Raw genomic sequence first — 12,681 nt, forward strand, 5'->3', positions numbered from 1 at the left:
GCCCTGCGCCCTCTGGCCCGACACCTGGGATCCGGGACAGACCAGGTGCCTGGGGAGGGGACATCGGGCTTACACCTCCACTAACTAGATGGCGCCATCGCGTCTGCCTCTGGCGTTCCCTCCACTAGCCCCAGCCGGGAGGCAGCTGCGGCCTGCGTGTGGCAGGAAGGGGAAGTAGAGTGTGCATTTTATTTTTATGACCGAGTTTGTCCTTGTTTTGCTTGGACCGAAGGGCGACCTCAGAAGGCAAGGAGAAGGGTGAGGGGTTGCATCGGCCGCTGGCTGCGGCTGGCCTGAGGTTTGCGGCGAGCATGGGGCCGGAGTGGGTGTTGGGCACCCCTCCCTGCAGGTAGGTGCAGATGGCCCCGACTGCTCTGCCAGGGCCCCCCTCACTGTCCCTGTCTGCTTGAGGCCCCCCGCGTCCCTGCTGCCTTCCGTCCATCCACAGGGGGCACAGCTCCAGGTACAGGCCTGTCCCCTAGCCCTGGGGACCCCAGCCCCCGCGGGAGTTCTCAGTGCCCTCAGCTCAGGGCGCAGTCCAGGGAGTAAGGAGCCGGAGGCCGAGCAAGGTCTCTGCCTAAAGGAGTCTGACGAGCTTTGCTGACACCACGGAGCTTTCCCAAGACGTAGTGAGCTTGGGGATCCAAGTTCCCAGTGGGAAAAAATGGACCAGGTCTTCCAGTGTCCCTGAGGCTCTCGGAAGGAGCCTGGTCCCCAAACCACAGATGGCACCAGCAAAGAGACTGCAAACGGCTCCCATCCTGTGTTCAGGCTTCCTGGTGGGGACTCTGTGTTGCTGGGTTTGGGGGTGGGAGAGTAATCACAAGCTCTGCCCACGGCCCCACGGCTTGGCTCCACGCAGAAGCCGGATGGCCGGTGTCTCACCCTCCGCCTGCTGCGCCACACGCACGGCCAGGTAGCACTACGCGGAACAGCTCCACGGCGCTCTTGGTATCAAGCCCACGGCCAAGGACACTCGATTCACGGAAAGACTGGAGGGGGAGGAATCTCTAAAGTGAGAGGGAGGGGGGAGAGAGAGGGAGAGGGGGAGAGGGAGGGGGAGGAGAAGAGAGAGAGGGAGAAGGAGAGGGAGTGAGGGGAGAGGAGGTGCAGCACCATGAAGGTTACTTTGGGAAATGAATTAGGCCCCTCTGGAGAGTGGTAGGGTTGTCTGGAGAGTGGTAGGGTTGTCTAGAGAGTGGTAGGGTTGTCTGGAGAGTGGTAGGGTTGCCTAGAGAGTAGTAGGGTTGTCTGGAGAGTGGTAGGGTTGTCTGGAGAGTGGTAGGGCTGTCTAGAGAGTGGTAGGGTTGTCTGTAGAGTGGTAGGGTTGTCTAGAGAGTGGTAGGGTTGTCTGGAGAGCGGTAGGGTTGTCTAGAGAGTGGTAGGGCTGTCTAGAGAGTGGTAGGGTTGTCTGGAGAGTGGTAGGGCTGTCTGGAGAGTGGTAGGGTGTCTAGAGAGTGGTAGGGCTGTCTGGAGAGTGGTAGGGCTGTCTAGAGAGTGGTAGGGTTGTCTGGAGAGTGGTAGGGCTGTCTAGAGAGTGGTAGGGTTGTCTGGAGAGTGGTAGGGCTGTCTAGAGAGTGGTAGGGTGTCTAGAGAGTGGTAGGGTTGTCTGGAGAGCGGTAGGGCTGTCTGGAGAGTGGTAGGGTTGTCTAGAGAGTGGTAGGGCTGTCTAGAGAGTGGTAGGGTTGTCTGGAGAGTGTTAGGGCTGTCTGGAGAGTGGTAGGGTTGTCTGGAGAGTGGTAGGGTTGTCTGGAGAGCGGTAGGGCTGTCTGGAGAGCGGTAGGGTTGTCTGGAGAGCGGTAGGGTTGTCTAGAGAGCGGTAGGGTTGTCTGGAGAGTGGTAGGACTGTCTGGAGAGTGGTAGGGTTGTCTGTAGAGTGGTAGGGTTGTCTAGAGAGTGGTAGGGTTGTCTGGAGAGTGGTAGGACTGTCTGGAGAGTGGTAGGGTTGTCTGTAGAGTGGTAGGGTTGCCTAGAGAGTAGTAGGGTTGTCTAGAGAGTGGTAGGGTTGTCTGGAGAGCGGTAGGGTTGTCTGGAGAGTGGTAGGGTTGTCTGGAGAGTGGTAGGGCTGTCTGGAGAGTGGTAGGGTTGTCTGGAGAGTGGTAGGGTTGTCTGGAGAGCGGTAGGGCTGTCTGGAGAGCGGTAGGGTTGTCTAGAGAGCGGTAGGGTTGTCTAGAGAGCGGTAGGGTTGTCTGGAGAGTGGTAGGACTGTCTGGAGAGTGGTAGGGTTGTCTGTAGAGTGGTAGGGTTGTCTAGAGAGTGGTAGGGTTGCCTAGAGAGTAGTAGGGTTGTCTAGAGAGCGGTAGGGTTGTCTAGAGAGCGGTAGGGTTGTCTGGAGAGTGGTAGGACTGTCTGGAGAGTGGTAGGGTTGTCTGTAGAGTGGTAGGGTTGCCTAGAGAGTAGTAGGGTTGTCTAGAGAGTGGTAGGGTTGTCTGGAGAGCGGTAGGGTTGTCTGGAGAGTGGTAGGGTTGTCTGGAGAGTGGTAGGGTTGTCTGGAGAGTGGTAGGGTTCTCTGGAGAGTGGTAGGGTTCTCTGGAGAGTGGTAGGGTTGTCACTTGACGTAGAGGACAGCCAGTTAAACTTGTATTTCTGATTAGCAACAACAACATAAAATCTAGTGCATTTCATGAGGCATTCGGGATACATTTACCCTAATACTGGAGTCAATGTTTCTCCTGAAATTCAAGTTTAACTGGCGTAGTACATATGGGAATTCTTCTGAAAGTCTATGGAAAGGGTGGACACTGTACTGCAGCAGGTACAGGGCCCGCATCGAGGATCGGAGCCCCTGATCCAGCCCGGCCTCTGTTTCTGACGCAGCTCCTTGCTAACGCACCGGGGAGGGGGCAGCCGCTGACGGCCACGTGCCTGGATGCCTGCCACCCACGTGGCCGACCTGGACCCGGATGAGTTCCTGGCTCCTGACTTCCACCCGGCCCAGCCCCAGCTGCTGATGGCATCTAGGGAGTGAGCCAGGGAACGGAAGATCTTTCTCAATCCCTCTCTGCTTTTCTGTCTTTTTGCTACTCTGACTTCCAAACAAAAAATAAAACTTTTTCTAAAAAACTCATGGAAGTGGAATCAAAAGCTCTAGGAGTGGCCTGGCAGCCAAGCCCCTGACTGGGAGATCTGCACTCCACAGTCGAACTCCTGGCTTCAATTCACGGCACTGGTTCCTGATTCCAGCTCCTGGCGAGTGCCAACCCCAGAAGGCAGAAGCCATGAGTCACGTCACTGAATCCCTGCGCCTGCGTGGGAGACTCAGCCAGCTCCCAGCTTCGGCCCCTGGCCACCGTGGGCATTTGGGGACTGAACCCACAGACGAGAGCACTTTCTCCCCTCTCTTTCTCTCTCTCCCTCTCTCTCCCTCTCTCTCTCTTTTCTCTCTCTCTCTCTCTCACACACACGCACACATTTCTGCCCCTCAAATAAATTTTAAAACTATTTCTATTGTTAAAATTGTTTATTTACTTAATAGCAGAGTTACAGAGAGAGGTAGAGATAGAGACAGAGGTCTTCCATCCGCTGGTTCACTCCCCAAATGGCTGCAGCAGCCAGAACTGGGCCAGGCTGAAGCCAGGAGCCAGGAGCTTCCTCTGGGTTTCCTAGTGGATGGCAGGGGTCCAAGGCCTTGGGCCATCGTCCACTGCTCTCCCAGGCCATAGCATGGAGCTGGATGGGAAGCAAGGCAGTGGGACAGGAACCAGCGCCCACATGGGATGCAGGCGTCACAGGCGGCGGCTCCATTCCCCACGCCACAGTGCTGGACTCTAAAATTTTTAAACAAAAGTGTACCTTGGTGTGAAAGCATTCTGATATCTGGGTAGTTTTTATGCTGTGTGTGTTTGTGTGTGTGTGTGTGGACGTGTGGGCGTGGGGGTCCCCCTGTGAGCAGCCCAGATCGCTTGCTGTCCTTCAGCCCAGCCCGGCCACCCACTTCTCCCTCCCAGGACCCACCCACCACTTCGCAGTCTGAGCTGTGCCACGGGTGCCTTGTGGTTCCCGTCCGTTCCACACTTTTGTTGCTGGTTAACCTTGCTGATTCACGGCCACATTTTGTTAACTCTTCACTGGATCTGACATGGCAGAAACGCATCGCCATCTCCGATTACTGCCCTGTGTGTTGTAGGAATGCTTCCCAGCCCGCCTCTGCGGCTTGCATGCCTGTCCGTTCTGAGGAAGAAGCGTGGTTAACGTGTCCTGGTGCGCGTGTCTGAAGCCGTTTCACGTTGCTTTCTGCATCCAAACGTGGAAACCGAGCTCCTCACATTTCAGGCACGATGTATTTGTCCTGGAGGTTAAATTGGCGTGGTCGCCTGTAACAGAATCCCAACTAGTCTCCGTGCAGGATTTATTGGGAGGGAATAGGGCTGCCTCAGAGGGGCTTCGGGAGGGGGCTCGGCAGCCCCTGCCCACACCCCTCGCCCACTCTCTCTCCTCCACCCCTGCGTCTCTCTTCACCGACCCTCTCCACTCCCCTCTCTGCCCCGTGTCCATCTTTCTGTGAACTCGTGGCTTCCGCAGGTCCACGTCCACATCACTTCTCACCCAAATGCACAGCAGGGACCAAGTAGGAGCCCTGTGGGTAGGGGTCAGCCCCGCCCAGCATTCCTGGGAGCAGGTGCTCCTCCCGGTAGTGGATTCACTGTAGTCCCCCTCCCACCCCGTGTGCTGCAGCCCGGTAGGAGGACTGTCACAACACGGTTATCGGGATGGTGTTTGCTCTCCGTGTTGACTCACACTCCAGAACCCCTGCCAAGCGGATTCTGAACCCAGGCGTGTTTGGGGGCGTCACCGGTGGTTCTGCCCCGCAGCGGTGAGTCAGAGGCGTGGTTTAGAGGAACTCATCCTGTTTACACACGCCACTGCATTCCTGGAAACGAAATTAAGTTTCCCGACTTGTTTCAGGATCCCGAGACCACCACCGGTTAGGAGGTGGGTCACGGTTACTCAGACGCCCAGAGAGCGGCAGGCGGGTTCTGATAGAAATACGTCTCCGTGAGCCTGTGTTGAACACAGATTCCCTGAGCGCTGCACGCAGGTGAAGCCCCCGTGAGCGCCACACCCTCGGGTGTCCGAATCCGTCCCTGGCGCGTTCCTCGGCGGCTGCGCGTCACAGCCCCGCCCAGACCTCCCACTCGTTTCTAGATATCTTTGTTTATTTTGATGTGCAATTAATGCCCATCCAGACAAAGTGGAAAATAGCTATAAGCAAAAGAAAAATGCACGTATTACCCAACCACCCGCAGGTAAAACACAACCCTGGTGTAAACAGGGTGGTGATTCCATATCCGACTTTGTCCTTAGACCACCCTCTTCCGAGACACTGTGTTAGGGCCACACAGCGCTGCAGGCGAGGGTGAACCCGGACGCTTCCCCAACCACGCGTGGCTGGACGTTCAGAGTCTCCGCTTCCTCCTGCTGTAATAGATGCAGTGATGTGCCTCAGCTGTCACCGGGACGGGCCTCTGCATAGATACATTTAAATAGTTTATAATTGTGGTTTTGATTGCATCTTTGACCCTGTAGTTATTTAGGAATGTTTTGTTTTGTCTTGCTCTGATTTAACGTTCCAGTGGCTGTAGCTTCCTGTTTATGTCTTCATTATTTAGCTCTGCTTTTACTGCATTGTGGTGAAAGAATGGGATGGCACTGCTTGTGCGCACAGGAATTTATTGAGCTTTTCCAAACAGTGCAATATAAAGTCCATTTTCGTAAGTGTCCCATGGGAAAGCTGGAAGATGCTGGATTCTTCCCTAATTAGTCATAGTATTCAAATCCTTACTCTCCTTACTTTTTTTTTTTTAATTCAGTGAACTCTTAAAAGCCAAAGAATTATCTCCCACTGCGAGGTCTTCCTGGGAAGTCTCTCTTGGTTAATGTCAGCGCAGAGCGCTCTGCTGGTGCCGGCGGGCGTGGGCGTCGCCTCCCAGGCCGGAGCAGGTGGAGCCTGCCGTCCCGGGAACGGCTCCCCGCCTGGGTTGGGTGCTTGCGCTGAGACTAAGTCATCAGTACGCTGGGCACCGCTGCCTGTTGACTGTCACTTTTTTGGCTCCCATCTGAATTCTGTGACAGCTTCGCTTTTCCACTCCCAACTTTTCGTGTCTGCCAGGATCTCACGGTCATGGAAATAATAACATAAGAGCCAGTGAGTTAGAGAATCCGGGTAGGCGCCAAGAAGGATCTCACGCAGGGTCACGCTTCAGGCCATGTGCTCTCCTTGAGGCGATGCTGTGAGCATCATTCCCGCTTCACAGGTGATGGAGCGGCAGCACACAGGAGCTGAGATCCGCGTGACTCCCCCCAGCCCACAGCTCCTCGCGGCTCTGGTGAGCAGACTCAGGCCAGCTCCAGAGTTGCAGACACCTCCGTCCCGCACCTCACATAGGCCCCAGCTGCCCTAAGCGCCAGCGTGCATTTCCCTGGTGCTGGAGAGAGAGGACGTGGGAGATGGCAGGCCCAGCTTCAGTGCCGGCTCAGCCCAAACAACTCCTATGCCAGCCGGTGGTGGAGACAGATGGCTTCCCCAAACCCACCCCGGGCTCTGGGACCGGCGCCCCCGCTGCCCTTATCAAAGACCTAGAATTGGCTTTTCCACACTTGCCCGGGAGAGGCAGCTGGCAAAACCATCGCTACAGGCAAACCTCCGGACCAGGACCCAGGCCTGCCGTGGAACCTGGGATTCCAAGCCCCGGCTCCTTCTCCCACCACCGGGGCCAGATCCACCCGATTCCTCCGTCTCAGGCACGAGATAAAAGCTAACACAGGCATAAAGTGGCCATCACAGACAGTGTCCCCAAATGCTAAGTGACCGTGTCTCACGGCCAGCAACTGAGAGTAACAGACTCATCAGGTCGATGGCTCTGAGCGCCGGAGGACGTCACAGAGGGACGGGAGGGCCCACTCGGACGGTCTCTGCAGAGCCCTGGGAGCCAAGGCCACAGTCCTCTCACTGCCGTGTCCACAGGGGACACGCGCCCGAACCGTCCATTCTCTGATGACCAAAACGCCATTGCCAAAGAATCAAAGTATTTAAAAGATACTTGGCCCAATTAATGCTGTCATACACAAACAGAGGTGTTTGTGAGATTGCCACTTTCCTTAATTAAATATCTCCATGGAGAAGTAAACAAACACTCCCGATTCAGCCACGCTGAGATAAGAGGCTGGGAATGCGTCACCATCGAAGGCTCCGCGTCAGGGGTGGGGTGTGAGTGGGGGTGGGGTCCGTGGCCTTCCTGGGTGAGCTTGAGCAAGTTTCCGGGCCTTCTGTGGACTTCTGCAATCTGTAAAATCTCACAGGGGTATCGAGATCAGTCAAGGAATGTCTACCAAGCGCTTTGAACTCTCAGAGTTAGACATTAAATAAATACCCAGTGTTATTAGAACGCCACTGGGGCACTCGAATGCGCGAAACGGGACTTTATTATAAATACTCCCTGAAGTTTGCCAAGAATAAATTGAATGAGCAAAGGCAGCCCGCTTGGCTGTAACGTAATCCAAACTTGGCTTCTCTGCCAAAACGCGGCATCGCGGTGCAGGGAGGGCGAGCGCCCTGCACGGCGTGAAAGGCTCCATTATGCCGAGCCGCCTGTTGAGCTGACTATCCGTATCTCCCACTTATTTATTCTGTTCTCGAAGCTGCTGCACCACAGAGGCGAGCAGAAATACGAAAGAAAGACCGAGGGCCGGGAGCCATTTGCGATTCCTGAGGGTGAGCTGGTCCAAAGACCACAGGTTCAGCTCTGCAGCGACTGAGGAAGACGGAGTCAAGGTTCCCCTTCCCAGGTTCCAGCAAACCCTGCGGCCCGGATGCGCTGCCTTGGGCCACAGGAATAGTTCCTCTGGTTGATCAAATTCAAGGTGCTTGTAAAGCCCCTCAGCCTACAAAGAAATGGTGATTTTCCCCGAGTGTAGAAATGTAGATCAAGCGCTCAGAGCCTGCCTTATGATCCGGGCGGGCGTTTAGGAAGACAGACAAGGCCATCCTGTCCCTAAGCAGCAGGGTGCCCAGCCTGTGCCAGCAAGTCAGCCAGGGAAATCCGGGAGCCCAGGGAGAAGTCCCCAGACCTGCTCTCGGGTCCTGGGGCCTGGCAGCACTGCGCGGGGAGCCGTGTGGTGTCCCGCTGTGTGCCTGTTTCCTTATCTGCAGCTAGGACCCAGACCCAGCGGACAAGCTTCCCCAAATAGCCGCGTTCCCCAGCTGTATTAAAAGCAGGGACACATTCCTGGAGGAAGACAGCCCCAGACTGCCCAGGCCCTCGCTCAGACCCAGGAGTAGGTGTTCGCGGATCCCACTCTTCCACCGGCCTGGGTGTCTGAGTTTCTCCCCATCACCTGCTTCCAGGAAAAAGGAAATGAGTTCGCGCAGGCACAGGGCCGCTGGGTGTGCTCAGCAGCAAACCCCAGGCTCTGCATGTCGGAGCTTCAGTTCAGCGGGCGTCTGGGACTCTCGCCCAGAGAGATCCTTAGGGCTGCGGTTCCAGCTGCTGGTATCGCGAGATTGAATTCCCGAAGACGGACACAGGACCGCCCGAGGGTGGCCTCGGAGACTCTGCAGGGGCAGAGATGGGCTGAGGCCTTGACAAAGCAGAAACACGGGGCTGTGTCTGCAACACGTGCCTCCCGCAAACGAGGGGACTGTCTGGATTCTGTCGTCTCGGGTAGGGGGCGAGTGCTGGTCAAGGCAGGACGACGAGGGCGTGAGAAGCCGGGCACCCCCCAGCCTGCTTTGCACCTGCTCGCCTTCCTCCAAGCTCACCGCCCCCTGCACAGCGGCCACAGCCACAGCCCGGGGTCTGAGCCGGCCAGGCTGCCCGCGGCCTCTGGAAACTCCGCGGGAGGAGGAAACCGCAAGTTCCCGCAGTCAGGCACTGAACTGCAGTCCTGGGTCCTAGGGTCTGAGGACGGCCTTGGCTCCCAGGGCCACCGCCCCTCCCCCTGCAGAGAGAGGGGAGGAGGTGACCGCGGAACGCCAGGACGAGCCCCATATGGAGCTGGTCTGCCTCAGGTGTCCCGATTCTCTCAACGGCAGCCCAAGCAGCAGCCTGGCCTGGGGGGCTTGTGACTCACGACACAATGCCCCACGCACTCAGCGCCAGGCCCAAGAGAGGCAGAGACCTGATGCCGGCCGACACCAGCCCCCGGGCCGGTCCTCCTGAGTTCTTCCATCACGGCCCCGGGGTCTGCTGCGTGCACTGCGTGAGGCTGGCAGCTCTGCTCTGCCGCTCGGTGCGTGGGCCCCGTGTGACCCAGGGCGTGGGCCCCGTGTGACCCAGGACGTGGGCCCCGTGTGGCCCAGGGTGTGGGCCCCGTGTGACCCAGGGCGTGGGCCCCGTGTGGCCCAGGGCGTAGGCCCGGGTGTGACCCAGGACTTAGGGCTCCATCATCAGTCAGGATTCCTTCCCCATGCAGTATCCCAGCACAACAGCCCACACGAACCGAAACTGCGGACAAAACCGATCCTGGGGCCCCCTCTGCTCCCGCTTTGCCCAGGCCGCTGGGGGCCTCCCACATCCACCTCATCTGCCGCGCTGGCTTGGCCTGCTCCTGGCACAGACATGGTGCACATGGCACAGACGCCCCCGTTCCACAGCCCTGCCTGGGAGGTTCAGCTGCTGCCTCGCTGTCTCACCACGGCCTGAACCTCTGAGGATCGCAGTGAAGTCGGTGGGATGGAGCAGGGATTGCAGCTGACAGCCACACAGTCACACCCTCTGACATGCGTGCACACACACACACAACCCTCTAGTACACGTGCACACACACCCTCCAGTACACGTGCACACACACCCTCAGTACACGTGCACACACACCTCCAGTACACCTCACACACACACACCCTCCAGTACACATGCACACACACCCTCCATTACACGTGCACACACACACCAGTACACCTGCACACACACACCCTCCAGTACACCTCACGCACACACCCTCCAGTACACGTGCACACACACACACCCTCCAGTACACCTGCCACACAACCCTCCAGTTCACCTGCACACACACACACCCTCCAGTACACCTGCACACACACACACTCCAGTACACCTGACACACACACCCTCCAGTACACCTCACACACACACACCCTCCAGTACACCTGCACACACACACCCTCCAGTACACCTGACACACACACCCTCCAGTACACCTGCCACATACACCCTCCAGTACAGGTGCACACAACCCTGACATGTGTACACGCAGCTCCTCCAATACATCTGCATGCAACCACACACAGCCACACCCTGTGACATGACATGTGCACACACACACACCCCAGTACACGTGCACACACACAGCCACAGCCATGACATGACATGTGCGCACACTCACACACCCTCCAGTACACATGCACACACACACAGCCACAGCCATGACATGACATGTGCGCACACTCACACACCCTCCAGTACACATGCACACACACAGCCACAGCCATGACATGACATGTGCGCACACTCACACACCCTCCAGTACACGTGCACACACACAGCCACAGCCATGACATGACACGTGCACACATACACCCTCCAGTACACGTGCGCACACGCTGACGACCTGTGACGTCCACGTGGATGGTACGGCTCTGCTGCCGAGCCCGTCCAGCCTCATGCTTGCTCTGGCTGTGCCTTCCTCGCCCACCTGTCACCATCAGCGGCCCTGCCAGGCCTCCACCCTCCACTTCAGTCAGAGGATGTGCCGACACCGCCAGCCTCCTGCCCATCCATGCCTGTGAGGGCTGAGCTGGAACCAACAACCGTGTGCCCCGAGACCGGCTCCCACACACTCATACAGTCCAGACTCAAGCCAGCGGGGCACCGCGTTAGTACAAAAAGAACTAAACGCAAGGAGAGTGGACGGGCACATGACGCGGCCTGGCCGAGGCACTCGGAGAGGCAGGTGCAGGCACAAGGGGCTGGGGGCTCCCAACTCCACGGGGGGTTAGGAGAGGCGATGATCCCAGCAGTTTGATCAACTCCAAAACTCCTATCTGAGTGTGACTGCCACGGTGGCCCTGCTGGGAGGGGCCTTCAAGGGGGGATGGGGTTGTCGGCAGGGGCCTGCGCTTCTGGGTTACTTGTCAAGCGAGTGCAGTCTCGTGTTCTGACTCCTCCGTCACCTGCCTGTGACATCACAGCGGGGCACCGGGCCCGCACCAGAAGCAGAGCGGATACCGCGCTGTGCTCTTAGGGCTCCCAGCTCCACAACCACGGACAAGGCCACCTCCTTTCGTTCTAACTCACCCCGCCGTGGCTTCCCTAACAGCCACAGGACGCGGACAAGGCCGGAGGGGCTCCGGGAGCAGGGCTGAGTCCTGTGTGTTCTCGTGGGTCCTTGAGACCGGAGTCTGCTGCTGGCCCCAAGTCCACAGAGCGGGGGCTGCAACGGCCGATGCTCACGGGGACGGCAGCTCTGGTCCTGCCGGGTGTGGGGGAGGTCTGGCCCAGGCCTCTCTCGCTGGCATGCAGGTGGCGTCCATTCCTGGAGCCACTTCTCCTTGTCTTCCTCCTGCGAGCGCACTTTACAAAGCTTGTGGAAAACCGGAGTTAAGGGAAGTTCACTTTGGTGCAGGCGTAGATTTTTCATAGTGTGCATTTTCCATGGACGATTCGAGAACCTCTTGCACAGCATGGCTGTCTCCAAATGTCTCGTTTTTATCAGGACATCAGTTGCTGGTCTTAGGGCCCACCCCGAGGGCCTCACTGGACTTGACCCTCTCTCCAAACAAGGTTGCGCCCTGGGGCTAAGTCTTCAACACGTGCATCTGGGAGAGACCATGTAACCCATGCAATGCCCAGTGCTGCTAACGGGTCCAACAGGAGAGTTCTAAAGCATTAGACGGTCAAGGGCACCCTGTGTCGGCCTGGAAAGTGGCTGGACCTGTGGACACATAGCCAAGGGTGGTGACTCTGCAGGGGTCCTGGGCTCTGTGGGTGTGGCCAGGATCCGGCCAGCTCACAAGGACCTGGGTGGCCTGAGTGGGCTCGCACAGGCCCCGGGAGCCCTGCCGGCTGAGGGTGGCGGATGCTGCCTTGCAAGAGGGGAGTGGGGAGTCTGGCTTTGTTTTGGGAGGGAGGCTGCTACCCTGTTTGAGGAAACCATGTTAAGAAGAAAATTCTCCGATTATCACCGTGTGCAGGGGAAAGTTCTAGTCCTCTCCCAGTGGGAGTGCTGGGAACACGGGGCGCCCTCACCTACAGTTCCCCTCTCCGGCTCCAGTCATCTGCTGTCAATCAATCCAAAAACAGTAGACGGGGAATTCCAGAAGTAAACAGTTCCTACGTTTCCAATGCTTTTCATTGTAGAATATCGTCTTAATTATTCTACTTGGCGATGGCTGTTGTCCATCTCTAATGCCGTCTGACTCAAAGAACTTTAGCACTGGTGTGCGCGTGTGAACACAGGAAAAGACAGTCATCCATTAGGGTCCGGCGTTACGCGTGGCTTCAGGCATCTTCCAGGAGTCTTAGGTCGATCCCCCGAGAGAGCTGCGTACGGCAAGGAATGCCAAGGGCCACGCAGACACAGCCTGGTCTGTAACTCAGCAAGATGCATGGCAGAGTCCAGCTGGGCCTGGGGCCACGGACAGCCACTGTCCCCCTTCAGTGTCTGGGGAACAGGGACTCTGAGATTGGAAGTTGCCACCCCCGCACCCCCCCAGCCAGAGAGGTA

The sequence above is a fragment of the Oryctolagus cuniculus genome, chromosome 3, assembly GCF_051225735.1.
Source record: "Oryctolagus cuniculus isolate XC-2025 breed Fujian yellow rabbit chromosome 3, ASM5122573v1, whole genome shotgun sequence".
Taxonomy (NCBI): domain Eukaryota; kingdom Metazoa; phylum Chordata; class Mammalia; order Lagomorpha; family Leporidae; genus Oryctolagus; species Oryctolagus cuniculus.